The following is a 16,265-nucleotide window of genomic DNA, read 5'->3' as shown; positions in this document are numbered from 1 at the left end:
CCGTCTTGTTATTAAAGTTCATAGATGTTTTTGTTGCCTGCTGTAGTTGTCTCAGATGTTCTTTTACCTTTTCCATCTCCAGCCTGTATTACTCTAAGGCCCTTGCGAAGAAGCTTCTCTTCTCTTATTTTACAAGTTGGTTACATGGTTACCATTTAGTCACCTATGTTTTTGACCAACTCTATTGGTAAAGACATTTGGCCTGCATGACACCCTGAAAATCTAGCGTGTTTTTTCTCTTGCAAGGCAGTCACTTTACTGTGATTTTTTTTCTTTTTTTAACACTGAATGTTAATCTGTCTCAAGCTGGTTTTACTGAAATGTTCATTATTATCATCCTTTCCCTCCCCCTCTGATAAATCCATTTTATGCTCCCACTTTGTCAGACTAGACTTTTTTCCCCTCTTTTAGGCAGCGTTATGTTCTGCTGGAGTATTAGTTGAAGGGCATTAGCTTTGGTGACTTTGGTGGGGCATTCACAAAGGCTGTCTTTAGTTTAGTGGGAATACTGACTGTTTCCTCCCTGGCTAATGGAAAGTTATTGGGGTTTCTAGGGCAATTCTGAGTTTCCAAGTTAGGCTTTTTTTCTGAATTGCCCTCCAGACAAAGCCACAGCTTTTGCAGATGGTGCCAGCTGAAGTATCCCTTCTGTTGTTTCTGCAGTCCTGTAAGTGAAGGGCAGAGGCTCCTTTCTGACTCCTGTAGCTGCAGCAAGGCTGGATTAGATGGCCACTGGTGAAGAGCTAGATCTCCCTGTCCTTAGCAGCTGGATCTATCGGGAGAGGAGAAATAAGATGAAAGTTCGAGAATTCTGCCTTTTTGTTAGGTTACAGGGCCTAGGGGTTTATGTTGGCGTAGACTGTGTACACTTGATACAAAATACACCTTACAGGCATTTCAGTGCTGGAGTTGTGTTTCTGTTTTTAGTGACTGCTGGAAATTAGAGAATCCAAGCAGTTTAGCTGGGATTTTCTCAGAGTGCCTCTCATAATGAGGCTACAAATACTTGGTGGCTGGTGCTGTTACAAACTTGTCACCGATGAATTAATTTTAACTCAAGAAATTTAGTTATTGTAGTACATCCCTATCTTTGTTCTTTTTCTAGAAAAAGTTGAGACTTCTATGGAGAGAGTCTTCCTCCTTATCCCTTTATGTGTGGTTGCATGAGATCTGCTTCCAGTCTATTATTAAATCAATAATTATTATTTGCTGCTAAGGATATACATGATGCTTCACAATGCATAGATTTTGGGACTTTTAGAAGAAAATGGTGTCTCTGTTCTAAAATAGCTTTTTATAGAGTATGAAAGACACTAGACAACAGGTGAAGCCTTTGCTGTGTGCTCCTTTGCTTTCTCTTAATTCATTATTTTCTTTCTCATCATATCAGCTATTAGTCTATCTAATCTCATTCAGAAAGTTTACCTCAGATGCATATACTCTTGTGTTTTAAAGCCAAACTCCAAGCTCACATTTGTAGTATTTGTTATTTGTATCTCATGCAATTCACGTAGAAACCCATTGTTGAAACCTGCATGATAGGTTGATTAACTTAATTGTATTTCTCCATTTTTAATGCGAGTGGGTTTAATACTTGCACTTCTTGACCTTGCTATTCTGTTACAGATTTTTTTCCCATGTTTCTACATGTATTTTAATTTTCTCTTGTTTTCATTTTCTATGTTAATTTTTCTACACATACTGGGAGGGGATTGAGGGTGGTGGAAGTACGCGAAGACATGCGGAGAGACCCATGGCCTTGTGAGGCATATAATTAAATTGTTTATTTGATGTTAATGATTTGCTTAATACTATACCTAAAATCTAAGTTTGGAAGAAGAATCTGGGGAATTCCTTTAAAAAGTGACACAAAGTAGGAAAGAATGTTAACAGACAGTGATTAATTACTTTATTGCAAAAGGGGAGCTTTTTGTATCTCTTCTTGGTTTGAAATGAGTTGCCATATGTTGAGAAGGTAGAGACTGGCAGAAGACTTTCCTGTCTTACTAAGTTGTGAGATCAGGAAATAACTAAATTTACCATGGGGAGTTTACCTAACTAACCACAACCTTTTACTAATATATTCACTTTGTCCTTACACACAAATTTTGAAATAAAAATGCCAGTACTCATGTGTCACTGATGGGAAGTAAAAGGCAATATTTTGGTCATAATTGGTAGGAGGTGAGACTGACATTCACATAAATTTTCCCCAGTTACAGAATGAGCACAAAATATTTCATAGAAATTAAATTATTTCTTAATTTCTGTTATGCTAACCTGGTGTTTGGAAATGCTTGTACTTTCCCACTCTTAATGCTTAGTCTTTAAAAGTTTTTTTCTTTAAATAGAAAATATACTAGTTGTTTAAAATGTTAAATATTTTCTTTAGATTTCAGTCTTCAGCTTTAGCACAGCCCTCAGAATCTTGTTTTCAAGGCCAGAAAGATCCTCATGCTATCTTTTAAAACCTCCTGCATGCCGAAGGACACAGCAGTGTGCTCAGCCATGATTCTGCTGTGTTCAATATCTTGTAAAAAAATTAAGGGGATGACAGAGAATCCATCACTTGGCCTGGTACTCTGTTCAAACAAATTGTCCTCACCGATAATTTATATAGACTTAAATTCTTAAGTCCCACTTGAAGACGCTTCATTTTTATCCCTTAAATCACTTGGGGCTTTTTCTATTTCTTCTCCACTTTTTTTAGCACCTTTTGCATACAGTTCTGATGTCTATGTATTCTAGTATTGATCTCACCATACATAGAAAAAGCAAGATCCGCAAGCTGACTTCTGTTAGGTGTCTAGGGATTGCCCTAATCCTTTTTTGCCATAGCATTACCTGCAAGGCACATGTTAAGTGATTTCTTCAGTGATTTAACACCTCTGAAAGTAGCTGCCGTTCCGGTTACAGTCCCAGGTTTCAGACATGCACCAACTTTCTGTGTGCTTAGAGGAGTATGACCTTGCATTTGCATTACAGTTTGCCTTCACTGGGTCTTATTTGTGTATGCAGCTGGGAATTTGGGGAAATACCAGGCCTGACTAGAGATAAATCTGCTTATATAGGGTATCTGAGTCTTGTAGCACTCCTTTAGACCCGATTCTACTGTGTGAGCCTTAAGAGTAAGAAACAGTCCTAAACTGTGTCTTCTCTAACTCCTTGTGTTTTGTAATTGTTTAAAAATTAGTTGTCTACATGTATGCTTTCTCACATTTTACATTACGCTTTGCAGTTAAGTCAAACTGTACTTTCCTCTTATGTAGGGAAAAACTAGAAAAATGTTACTTTTTTTTCTGCAAACTCTAGGAGCTCTTGAACTCCACTGTTCCCAGCTTGCCCCTTTGCAATCTGTTTCCATCTTTCTGTTAAGTTAGGTTATTTTTTTTCCTAAGCTAGAGGACATCCATACAGGCTATGTCACTTCCATGATCTTGACCATCTGCAGTCTCATATCTGGGGTGCCTTTGTTAGAGGGTACGGGTACTAGCCTGGGTGGTTGACTGCAAAAGCAAGTTTATCTGCAGACTGTGAAGGGATGAGATCTGCAGTGCTTGGCATTCAGGCCCCATTTTGCCTGGTGGCTTGCAGTCGTTAGTCTCCTGACTATGGGAGGGGGAAAGTTAAAATGCCTGTTTGACAGTTCGTGCCTTCTGTTCGTATCTGATACGTAAGCTATGTTTTGCTGTCTTACAAAGTAACTCCATTGTGCCTGGCACCTTGTACTTAAACCAAGGTAATGCTCTGTATTTATAGAACCACTTTCTGGAGCCCTTCAAAACCTCCTCAGAGCTGCTTACAAGTCAAATAACTGTCTTCTAAAGTTCTGGTTTATTGAAATGACTTTGGAAAGGTAATGTCATCTTAAATTAAAGTAGGCATTCATCTCTTCCGCAGGTTCTTCACCTCCTGGTTGATCTTGGCAGATCTTTCTGAAACCCATGTCTGGTAGTTTGTAACTAACCACAGGCAGACTAAACCAGGCCTTCCAAAGCTCCTTCTCTCATAAGTAGTCTAGTATGTCCCTCTGACTCTGTCGTAGATTCTGGCAATGGTAGGTAAATAGGTACCAGAGACTCTTAACTGCTCAATGTCCTGGAAGTCCTAGCAGAGCTGCCTGACAAATTTGGGAGGAGATGCAAACAGTATTTCTTCTGTTACGATGTGATATGAAATGTTGGCTTTTGCATGAATGAAGCTGGAACTATTGATCTGTTTTGGACAACTGACAAGTCAGGATGATCACAGAGCTGTTCAGCTTCCCCCACATGTGCACTTTCTGTCCACTTAAAACCCTTTATTTTTCCAGCCTCTTACATGTTGCAATAGTGATCGGCTTTGGCAGCCACTACGTATTCTTGGTGTGTGGTGGTTCCCTGTAACAAGTTACACTCGCAGAGAAAGGACTGTAGAGATTCAGCCTAAAGACTTCTTTCATACAAAAACGTATTCTGTATTCCTATCCAATATAAACTAGACTAGGGCTACTCAGCTGCAGAAGTCCATACGTGGCTTGACAGGACTGTTCATGTAATCCTCTTTCCTTAGCTATGCCTGAGTTGTGGCTGGGGATAACTGAGGTCGCTTATAAGCGGTGTGAATTATCTAAGCGGTAACTGCCCATTCCTGGCAGCTGTTTTCCCATCCCAAAGGGTAGATGAGGGTACAGACTGTGTTGTGTAACATATGTTCAGGAAGCCTGATGCTTCGAGGGAGCATCCAGGATTTGCGTAGACTGTGGTGTGCTTATGTGAATTTGTGCTGCTAAGATGTACAGAGCCCCAGTGTGTGAATGAAGGGTGACACTGTTGGGGTCTCAATGATGTACACAGGGCTGGAGCAGGAACCATAGTGTCATGGTGTTTGGCAGTGCCATGCCATCACATCTGTGTGGTGCAGAGTTTTGAGAGGCTGGGGGCATTGTCTGTGCTCCTCAGCTAGTCCAGTTTGTTAGGTGGCCGTGAACACCAGTTCTTGAGGAGGCCATGGAAACTGGAGAATCAAGTCATAGTGGGAATACTGGGACTCCCTTATCTGTCCCTTGGAATATCAAGTTGCTTACCCTAGCAAACAATTTTTTGGGTCATTGGGGGAATTCAGAAACCCCACACATGCTGCATTTGTACTTTTTTTTTTTTTTTTTTTTTTTTGTTTTGCTCCTTTCGGGAAAGGGAAAAGGGCTGCAAAGCAGGAAACTGATCTTGTCATTGGGAGCTGGGAAGGGCCAAAGACAAATGCACAGCAGGGGTCCATCGTGCATGGCGTGTTCAGGCAAGATGGCCCAGAGTGACACTAAGCAAGGTACAAGGTCTTACAATCTGGTTTGGCTTGGGACTGGAGCAGTACTGTCATGGTGTAGTGGGTCTTCCTCTTCTACTGTATAGTTTATCAGTGTGTATGCAGGAGGTCGGGTCACATGCAAAGGAAAAGGAGCAGTTACAGAATCACAGAATCACTAAGGCTGGAAAAGACCTCTAAGATCATCAAGTCCAACCATCAACTAACACCACCATGCCCACTAAACCATGTCCCACAATGCCTCGTCCACACATTCCTTGAACACCTCCAGTGATGGTGATTCTACCACCTCCCTGGGCAGCCTGTTCCAGTATTTCACCACTCTCTCAGTGAAGAAATTTTTCCTAATATCCAGCCTGAACCTCCCCTGGCACAATTTGAGGCCGTTTCCTCTAGTCCTGTCACTAGTCACTTGGGAGAAGAGACCAACACCCACCTCTCTGCAACCCCCTTTCAGGTAACTGTAGAGAGCGATGAGGTCTCCCCTCAGCTTCCTCTTCTCCAGACTGAACAACCCCAGTTTCCTTAGCCGCTCCTCATAAGACTTGTGCTCCAGACCCCTTACCAGCTTCGTCACCCTTCTCTGGACATGCTCCAGCACCTCAGTGTCCTTTTTGTTGTGAGGGGCCCAAAACTGAACACAGTAGTTGAGGTGCGGCCTCACAAGCGCCGAGTACAGGGGCATGATCACCTCCTTACTCCTGTAAACTCAATTTCTAGAGGAGAGGGCAGTGGGAAAGGATGATAACAAACAATGGAGTGAGCATACATGATCAACTCCTGCAGTGTTAAATCGACTTCAAAATAAAAGATGCGCACTTTGAGTGATGTTACTTTGAGTTTTTGAGACTTAAGTGTGCAGCATACTGGAACTTGAAACTAAGAATGTCAGATATTGTTGTGACAAAGGTGAGGTCCATCTACAGACTATTCAGGCCTCTGAAAGCAGATAACCAGCTGAAGAGAGTTGAATGGGTTGCTTCAGGTAAAATTCTGTAGACAGTCCTTATATTTTTAAAAATAGTGAACATGTTGATATTTTTCTGGAAAAATGAAGAGTTTGTTTCAGAGTTAAGTGTTTAAATTCATAAAAAAGAGGGAATCATACTATTGTATACATCATGAAAAATAGGGGAACAATGCAGATCTGGACTGTTATTCCCAATAGGTTTTTCTTTTCTGTGTTGCCTAGTACATGCTAAAAATATTTTCAATATCTTAACATCTGCATTGTGATGAAAAATGGCATGTCTTTGTTTTGTTTTCAGCTGTGTCATTCTTGCATTACATTTTGTTCCATGTGCTCTCTTCAGTTGGGATGTGAAGTCATTTTCTTTTGTCAGCTGTAGACCTAATTGCCTTGACTCCAGAACTGTGCTGTGCACCACTTGGAAGAAGTTATTTCTTTTGTTCTGCCTTAAAACCCCCCAATCTCTATGTTGGGGAATATGGAGTTATCTGAATGTGAAAGTGTCTTCTGATTGGCAGAGAGGGGCAGAAAACAGGGTAAAAATGAAGAGAGCTAAGCCCCCTTAAAGGTAGAAAACATGAGGTTGAAGAAAGACTGGGTATGTGAGTGTATTTTGCATACTACTGTGTATTAGCACGACTGATCTTAAATGCACCAGCGTGTGCCATTGATTTCAACTGGAGTCTGGGATGCACAGGTAAGGTAGACCCTCTCATGCTTATCCATGCCCCTGGCAGGCTCCTAAGCACCGTGCAGCAGAGGAAGATGGGTGAGTGAAGGTTGGCTGCAGTTCTGATTCACGTGTCAAGTAGAAGCAGCAACACAGGCAAGAAACAGGCTGGACTTGCTGTGAACACATGAAAGGGAAACATTAAGACAGGCTGGTAATGAGGACAACATGGCAGTAGGTGAGGGACAGCCAGGGGAGGTCATTAGCTGTTGGATGCTGTTGCTTTCCAGTACACTGCTTGGAACACAAGATTCCTGGGTTCCTCTTTGTCTCCTAACCTGGGGCACTGCAAAAGATGATACCCACACACTGGTTTTGGTTTCTTGTTTGACTCGAGCAACAGAGTTGAGTGTTAATGCTCTCACTCTCTCAGGTGTGCAATTGTCACTAGTTTGCCACAAAAAATGAATTTGACTGCCTGGTTTGATTATTTTTTTCCCCCTCTAAAGTTGAAGAAACTTTGTATGTACACAATGCACTTTAAAAGACATGTTAAGGGGCCAAAGCCAGGCTGCCAGAACTGGGAAATGCTGAAACTGGGGTTGCATGTGTTACTTTAATTGTACTTCCTTGGATGTGTGTGTTGGTGCAAAATCTTCTAATAAATAGCAACTGTTGGGTTTTTTCCAGAAGAAACATGCCTGTAACAAAATGATGGTGTTTATGGGATGAATTGGGGATATGTAGTAGATGAGATGATCACAATGTTCCTGAGATGATTTGCTTGCACAAAGCTGTAGCAGACATTTGGCTGCCCTAGGCAACCTCCTCCTCCTAGGGTTCCTGCTGGGTGCCTTGATCTGCAACTCCCCTCTTCAGGGCACCAGCACTCATGGCAACAACAACCTCTGGGGCTTACATATGTTTAGTGCCTTTCCTTAGACAATCTCTAGAGGTAGGGGTTTCCCTTTTTTGTACCCTTGCATCGAGCCAGCAGGTCCTGGCTTTATACAAGCTTCCCATGTGCTTCAAAGGAGGTGCTGGGCTGTGCAGGCAGCCTTCATTTATCATTTTGAAGTAGCCAGCATCCCACTAATGGTGCGTGTGCTGTACTTTGGGAACATCTCATCTCTAAATTTCTTCTTGTCACAAGAGTGGTAAAGTGTGAATGACATAGGGCATTGGACAAGGACAGAGGAGGGTCTCACGACTAAGACATCAGATGGAATGAGAGCGCGCTGCGTTCTGGCACTTCTGCCTGTACCACAGAGTTTCTGCATGAAGCTGTCATTTTTGTGGCCAACTGCTCAAATGCTGGTGCGTGTCTTGTTTTCTGGATTTCCAAATCAACTCCAGGGGCCACATAGTCATTCAAAGCCAGTTTTAGATGATTTGTCATGAGGAATTCAATAAAAGGCACAACCCCTATTAAGGAGTAATAGGGAGTGAGACTTAACTATTGAATATATTACGTAAGACTGGAAGAATCAGACAGCTGGAGGGCTGGAATGGTCTAGTGTTTGAATTTGCAATTTCAGGTCAAACACAACTTACTGGAATTTTTCCCCCCAACTTTTATATTCCACAGAGAGCGACGTGCTTAAATACAAGTGATTGAATCCAAAAATGCAGTAGATGTGTCAGTTAATCTATAGCTCTTTTCTATATTAGGTTAGTTTTAAATAGCCTTAAAGGCTTAGTTTAGCAAAGCACTTAGTAAGGCATCTAACTGCATATTTGAATTGAGGCCAGGATTGATAAACTTGGATACTGTGTGATAATACATTCAAATAGGAACACTGAATCCACAATGGTTAATGTGTACGTACCAAACAGGGCTGTATCTTCCTTCAGATGAGATTTGGGGCTGCAGGTTTCAAAGCCGGTTTATTTGTAGGTTTGGTTCACACATTTCCAGTAAGAATGGGATACAAAGGAATTTTTTTGTAAGTGATGGATTTATAAGCAAATAATATTCTCTAATTTCCCAAATACCTGCTGTCTGTCACAGATCTCACTCTTGTTTTGATTCCTTTAGCACTACTTTATTTTTTCCAGTAGGTATTGGATCATTTGCTGTCACTGTACAAGATCCAGTTACAGCAGGTTTTCTGAAAGAGTGTTCTGAGACTTCAGAAAACTGCAAAGGAAAAAACATGCTTTAAGTAGACTAGCATTAAAACAATACTCATTCTTAATTTATGGGGAACATTTAAATTGTGTCTGAAAGGTCACTGTAATGAGGCCTTGGCAATTAAAAGTAAGAGATTATTTGCCAGCTTTAAAAAGCACAAAAATATTAGAAATAAGACTTTCACGACTTCCAAAAGATAGACCTCTGGGCAGTTATCCTCTTAAAAGAGGGGATACATATTAAAGGTCTCTAAAACACATGAATGACGAACAAGAAAGGGAGACTTCATGCAAGGAATAAAGAGTGTAATTAAGGTCCTATCTATAGAAGAGGCACAAGATAGATGTACTTAAAATATTAACAGAATTTTTGAAGTCTTGCTAAACTCATGTCAACCTGAACTATCATAAGCAGAAACAAAATTAAGATACATTGTTTTCACCTGACCTTCCGGTGGAAAAATATTGGCTTTTTTTCTTAATTCCTGAAAAAATTTTCAAAGTTATTTCTTTTGGCTTGGGGAAGAGCACCTTGGCCAAATGTTATTATTTAAAAATCTTGTAAAACCTTTCATAGTGTATAGGGAATAATAATATATTAAAGTGTATTTTCCTTAGCCTTGTGGACTGAGTTATACTTTCAAAAACTAAAATTAATGTTAGTGGCTCTATTCTCTTTAAGTCTCTCTGTAAATCAAATGAATAATCAACAAAATGCTACACTTCCTAAATGAGGATGTGACTTCTAGAAAATACTGTCTTTAGGTTATAAGAAAACTTAACCAAAACATGTACGTTCAAAACAAAATAGCTTTTATAGCAAGGAAGAGTATATTTGATTATTTTAGAATAAAATGTAATTGCGTTTGTTGTTAATAGACCGATGAAGTAGATACATTCAGAAACTCCTTTATGAGATAGAATGGCGTTTCCCACTGTATCCTCATAAAACTAAACAAAGCAAGTAATATTTCGTTTTCATGATGCATTTGATCAGCATGTTAAAAAAAAAACATGATTTGAATTAGAATTTAATAAATATATTACCACCTTTGTTTACGGAAAAAGAAAATGAAGTTGTCTCCTTTTTTGCTTATAACTTGTGATCCTTAGATGAAGGATTCTGTCTGGAAATCCTCCCACAAATTGAGGAATCATAGGAAACACTAATTTCAATTTTTCACCTTTTTCTTTAAAAAGAAAGCCTAAGTAAATTTGGTGAAGATTACTCATAAATGTATGTCTCTGCTAGGCAAAGTACCAAAATAACAAAGTATAACTTCCTTTTGTCTTTTTTGTAGATGTCATAAAAGTAATTATACCACTTTATTTCCTTTCCTTTTCCAAATTTAGGCTCTTGTTTCCTGTATGCATAAAGACCTAACTCATTTTTTAAAAAACAAACAGTCAACAATGATGTAAAGATCTTTTTTTATCAAGAATGTGATCCTATATTGTCCCATCTGGCTAGGGTACATTCCTCTAGGGTGTAGCCCCAACTGGCTGATCATTGTAGAGGAGTTGCCTGTGTATGGATAGATGATGCATCTATAAATTAGAATATGCTTTAACCCAAAAACATTTAAAACAGTAGGCATGGAAGGGTAATCTGTAGTCTTTCCTCTCCTTCCTGGAATAATCATTCTATAAAAATTACTTTTCACCGTTGTCTTCTTTTGTAGTATTTCAGACTCAAAAAAACCCTGGGTAGCTGATACTGGCTTAGTGATTAACCTTTTTATTTTTTTGCCAGCTCTTGCAAATGTATTAGGCCATTTGAATATTTGTTTGATATATATGTTTTAAGTATATGTGTGTATTTTTTCTATATATAAAAATATATGGGATATGTGTGCATATATTAAAAAATATATGGGGTGTGTATGTATATATGTATAAAAAATATATGGGGTGTGTATATATATACACACATATATATGATACCTATCCAACTTTGTTTGTTTCTATCATTGTGACTGAGACAGAATGTTTCTTCTTCAATGGTAATGCTTCTTGTGGTAGCTGATTTGTAACTGTAGTTGTCCTGTGTATCCAATTCCTCTTGTGGAACTACCCCTACAGAGAACATACTAAGGGAGTAACTCTGGGTGATTCATATGAACTAATAAAGAGCAGGGATAAAATTTTGACACAGAAGTCAATGGCAAAAGCCCTATTTACTCTAGTGGGATGAGAATATGTGGTGAGAGGGTGCACAGTAATACACTACCATATTAAATCACTGTTGCCCTCAAATGGACTTTGTGCTTCACCATGATTCACTGACTGTACCTGACTATTCAGCTTATGAAAACTAATTCAATTAGTAGCAAAATTCAGATAAATCTCAAAATATACTAGTGGTTTTGTTGTGATTATTATGCAACAAATTAAAATACTATTAAAAAGGTGTTCAACAAAATCAACCTCAGTTAGTTTTAAGTTTTTTTTAGGACCTTGTGCTGTCATGTATTTTTACTCTTTTGGAAAAAAAAAATTCTTTTCAGTTACAGATTCTACAGTTAAGTAGCGATCAAGAAGAGCATTGATAGTCAGCTCAGACTTGAGAAACTTAGTGGGTTTACATGATGAAGAGTAGTGAAATAATATAAGGAATCTGGGGCTGTTTGACTTGGACTTGCTGTACTTCTGATGTACATCCTTCTGCTGATAACTAGACATGTAAATCGCCCTAGTATGGCTGCTTACATGTGTAGCATTAAAAAGTTATGCACATGACTAAGATCAGCCCTCTGTAGCACAGTCGTCAAATCCTTTGGGGTGTGTACTTTGACTTCTGTGGGCTATGTGAATGCTTAGATATCAAAATTAAAGTCTATGTCTCAGCCTTGGAGAGTCTGTGCTGCGTTTGTGTACCTGAAGTCCAGCTGGTGGAGCGTGGATGGTAAAGCTGGTGTTCCTCTACATGACTTCAGTTAAAAATGGGGTAGGTTTGAAGCACGAACCTAATGTTTTGTTGCAAGTTCAGTGAATAATAGTGAGATGTTACAAAGCTGCTTATTGCTTTTTATCTAAGGAGAGATTGATGCATTGCCCTGTAGAAAATGATAAAACTAGAAGATAGTATCTAGGATATCAACATCTAGTATTTGTGATACTAGAATATCATACACAGTAGTGTTAAGATTTTAAATACTCAATTTATTCAGAACATATGTATTAAACTTGTTTTGCAAACGTAAAGCTGTGTACTTGGTAGTTTACAGATACGCTAATTTTGCTACAAGTTGCTAAGAAGTTGACAGTTTGGACCAAGGATTGCTGTGGTTGCTATGTGCAAAAGCCTAGAACAAGCCAGCGGGAAATAATACCAGGGTGGGAAAGTATTGCTATGGTTACAGAGTATTTTCTTTAAAGGAGAGGTGGATAACACAGCAAGAATCGCTGAAACTTAGGTAATATTGTATTATGCAAAAAGCAAAAAGACTGAAAGATAATAATTGTCTTGTGCTTTTAATGGCATTTTGCTAGTTTCCAGCAAAGAGGGATTTAATTAAAGTAGAAATAATTTGTGAAAGCTTTGTTAGAAAAATATACTTAGCTTTTATTTTTTAAAAGTGGAATGCCAGCACAATATCTTGCATATTTTGGCTCTGTCTCTTTGTTTTTTAAAACAGAAATATTTTTTTTGTCAAGTGGATTAAGAGTTCTTTTAAAAAGAATAAAAGTGTAATTATACCCAAATAATTGAATTCATGTGAACTATTAAGTCAGCTTTTCAGTATATCAAGAACTGTAAAATAACTGCATTTTGCAAAAATACACATAATGCAAAATAATTACAAAATGCAAAACAAATCATAATAAATAATAAAAGCCTGCTTTAAGTGGTGCTGTAAATCTGAACTGTAAAATTCATCTAGGAAACATCCTTTTTCACTTATAGACATCCTCTGGGATTTAGTCGAAATCACTCTGTTGGTTTGATCCTGAAAATCAGGAAGTAGAAGACCACTGCACAGCTCAGAGTTTCCATTTTTGATATTTGGGAAGAGCCTCTCTTCTCCTCTGCCATGTTTATCACGAGGTACGGTGTGAAGCATCTCGACAGCCTGGGATGGACCATGCCCAGCTCACCCCATCAGCTGTTCAGAAATGCTCTGCTGGGAAAGGTGGGGCGGGGGTCCAAGTAGTCTGGTGGGAGGGACAGGATAGATCTGTGCTCTAGGACCAGGAAAAGGGAAACTGTAAGAAGTGGCTTTTTTCCATGGCTACTGTACTGTGTTTATCTGTCACTCTGTAATAGCCGTGCCTCTGAAAGCTGTATTTATTGCTCAACTGCACTTTGAGGCCGATCACTGCAGTTTACTTGAGTCTGGTTGATGGAACCAGACATACATGGCAGAACTCCGACTGGTGTAACTGTATGGAAGGTCCACACCTGACCTTCGCTAACGTGCCCATTTCATTCCTTGTCTGTGCTGGAGGGCATGGAACAGAATTGATAATGATGGGGGTAAGGAATGGAAAGAGGCAGAGACGGACAGTATCTTTGCTCACAGGAGCCTGCTCTTCTTTAGAGCATGACTCCACCACACCACATAAATTGTCCATGTCACATCTCTGCCTTGGGCGCATTTTGTTGAAGGTAAGGAGGGAAAGGATTTAAATTGTCAAGTGAAATATGTTCAGCTACTTGTGGCTGTTTTCCATAGTTTTATTGCTGTTTTGCCTGTGCATTTTGAAACTTGGAGGTCAGGCCCTGCCCTTTTACTTTGCTCTTGATGAGTATACCTAAACATGGAAATAACCCGCTGTATCTAGTAGTGCAGACCCTGGCTATTTCAACTGAGATCAAAGAATCTCTTTAAGATAATATTATAGCTTTGCCAGAGAAATTCTGACTTTTATGCAGTGGACACATAAGATGGACTGTGAAGTACAAATAGGGGAAAGAATGGTCCAGATGGGGACCAAGTATACAAGGACTGGAGTTCATCTGTGTAAGAACACTGAGACAAGGGTCTTGAGGAGAGAAGTCCAGGAGAAAGACCTGACATTGGGGAGAAGCAAGGAAACTGAGATCAACTGGGGAGATGGAGGGTGGCCACTTGGGCAGGATAATAGGGAATTTAAGCAAGAAGGCCCAAGAAGTATATGGGAACTGGGATTTGGAAACCTGATAGACTCAAAACTGGGATGAAATGAGGAACTGGAGACAGTGGAAGAGCACGATAATGATGAGGGCCAGTGCTTGGAAGCTTAAGTGTGAATGGAGAACAGCTCTTGTAAGGTAAAAGCAAAGGGTGTAAAAGCAGAAGACATCAAGGCTGAGGAAATGGGTCACAAGTTGTGTGCAACTCAAGTATACTGCTCTCTGCTGTGAAGAGCCAAAGATTTCTGAGCATGGCCTACCATCTCTTCTTGTCAGATGTCATTTGTAGCTGACCCACTGTCAAAATAATCGCTTATGGAAGAGAGCATCTTACTGCTGTTTTTACTCCCTCCATTAGTACGAATGATAGAGGTCTGTAGTGTGGATCCAACTATTCCACGCTGTGGTCAGGCCACTTTCCTGTGAAAGTATTTCTTTTACATTGCACTAATTACACTTTCACATAATGCTTATTCCAAGGGACTTCTTCCACTCAGTACTTCAGGTGGATTTCCATGGGGATGCATCAAATTTGATAGCTACAGACCCTGAAAAATATGTGGTGAATGAGACAAGTTTGCAGAGAAAGAATGACTTAAGGGATGGGCAACTGAGTGCTGCCTTGGGACTCTCTTCCTGCCTCTATCATAGAAGTCTGAGAGACAGCCTCTGTCGAGTCCTTCACCGCTGTTGAAAAGCTCATTTTCCCTACTCATTTATGCTGTTTTCAGAGCGTCTGACTGCTTGATTGTTGGCAGTGCTGAGCAGTCTTTTCCTTCAGTGAGGTCAGTGGTAGCTGCATTTTGAAGGTGTCTGACTCCTGGCTGGAGACACCTTACTCAGAGATGATTGCACCCTAGCCAAGAGCCATTGGAGTGTCTTGCTGTGGGGATGGCTGAGGTGGTTTTGAAGCAGCTGCTGAACCATTGCAGTTTACAGCTCAGCCTGTTAGGTCACCTGGCACCATTTCTCATTTTCTTTGCTATAGCTTAAATCGGATGACCGCAGTCAGTGGGAACTTTAAGCCTTACTCTCTTTACACATCAATTCCCCAGATGTGAAACGAAAATAATTCTTGTTCCTTTTTTCATAGGGAGATGGTGTTTATAAATATTATGGAAGTAATTTTCACAGTATACATACAGTGGCGATAAGCCCATGAAGAAATTTGTGCTTTCTCTCTCTCAAAGCTGGAGTTGAATAGGATACAGCAGGAAAATCTATGGCCATGTGGTGAATGGCAGAGTAAATCGAAAATATCATTTTGCTCATTGAACAAACAGCTAATGATTTTGTGCACTGAATGGGATGGACCTGTACAAGAAAAATAACCCTAGGTTTTGAACAATAACTGAAGACTTACCGTGTGTGCACGCATAAAAGAAGATGGACTTAAGATGCACAAGTGTCCTTCAGTCTGGCTCCATCTGCCTTTTGAGTGCTCAACTTCATGCTATTTAAGATAGCCTTTTGTGCATCATATGTTTTTAAAAGTACTAGTATTTTACAGACCTGTATGCCTTTTTACCTTGTTAATGATTCCATAAAAACATTAAGTAACTGGGAGTACTAATGCAGTGATAAAGTTTACCTGATATAACTTATAAAAAAGAGTTCTTAAAAGCTGGTCACCAGGCCAGTCCGCATGTACCTCCATCTGGCTAACAGCGTGAAAGACAGATTTAGAAAGTAATTGGCATGTTCTCTGTAAAAATCATGGGTTTCAATCCTATTGTTAGGTGCAATGGAAGACTAGCATAAGCAAACTTCACGTTTGGTAGGACTGAAAAATGCTCTTCCTTCTCTCTGTCTTGTCTTCACTCTTGCCTGAAAGCTAGCTTTCATTCTGTTTGCCAAGGGTCCTCCACTTTCTTTCGTTTTCCTGTGATTCTCAAATTAAACAGGACTTGATTTAACTAGTGACATGCTATTGAAAAGTTAGGCTTCTAGCCATGAAAACTGTGAACAAGCTATTTGAATTTTAATTAATGCCTCACATTTGTAGAGGAAAAATTTTTGAAATAAGCTGTTGAAACTTTTTGGAGGGAAAAAATTAATAGTTTCTCAAAGACCAG

Source organism: Gavia stellata, chromosome 1 (genome assembly GCF_030936135.1).
Source record: "Gavia stellata isolate bGavSte3 chromosome 1, bGavSte3.hap2, whole genome shotgun sequence".
Classification (NCBI taxonomy): Eukaryota; Metazoa; Chordata; class Aves; order Gaviiformes; family Gaviidae; genus Gavia; species Gavia stellata.
The sequence above is the reverse complement of the archived record's forward strand: the minus strand, read 5'-3'. Positions refer to the sequence as shown.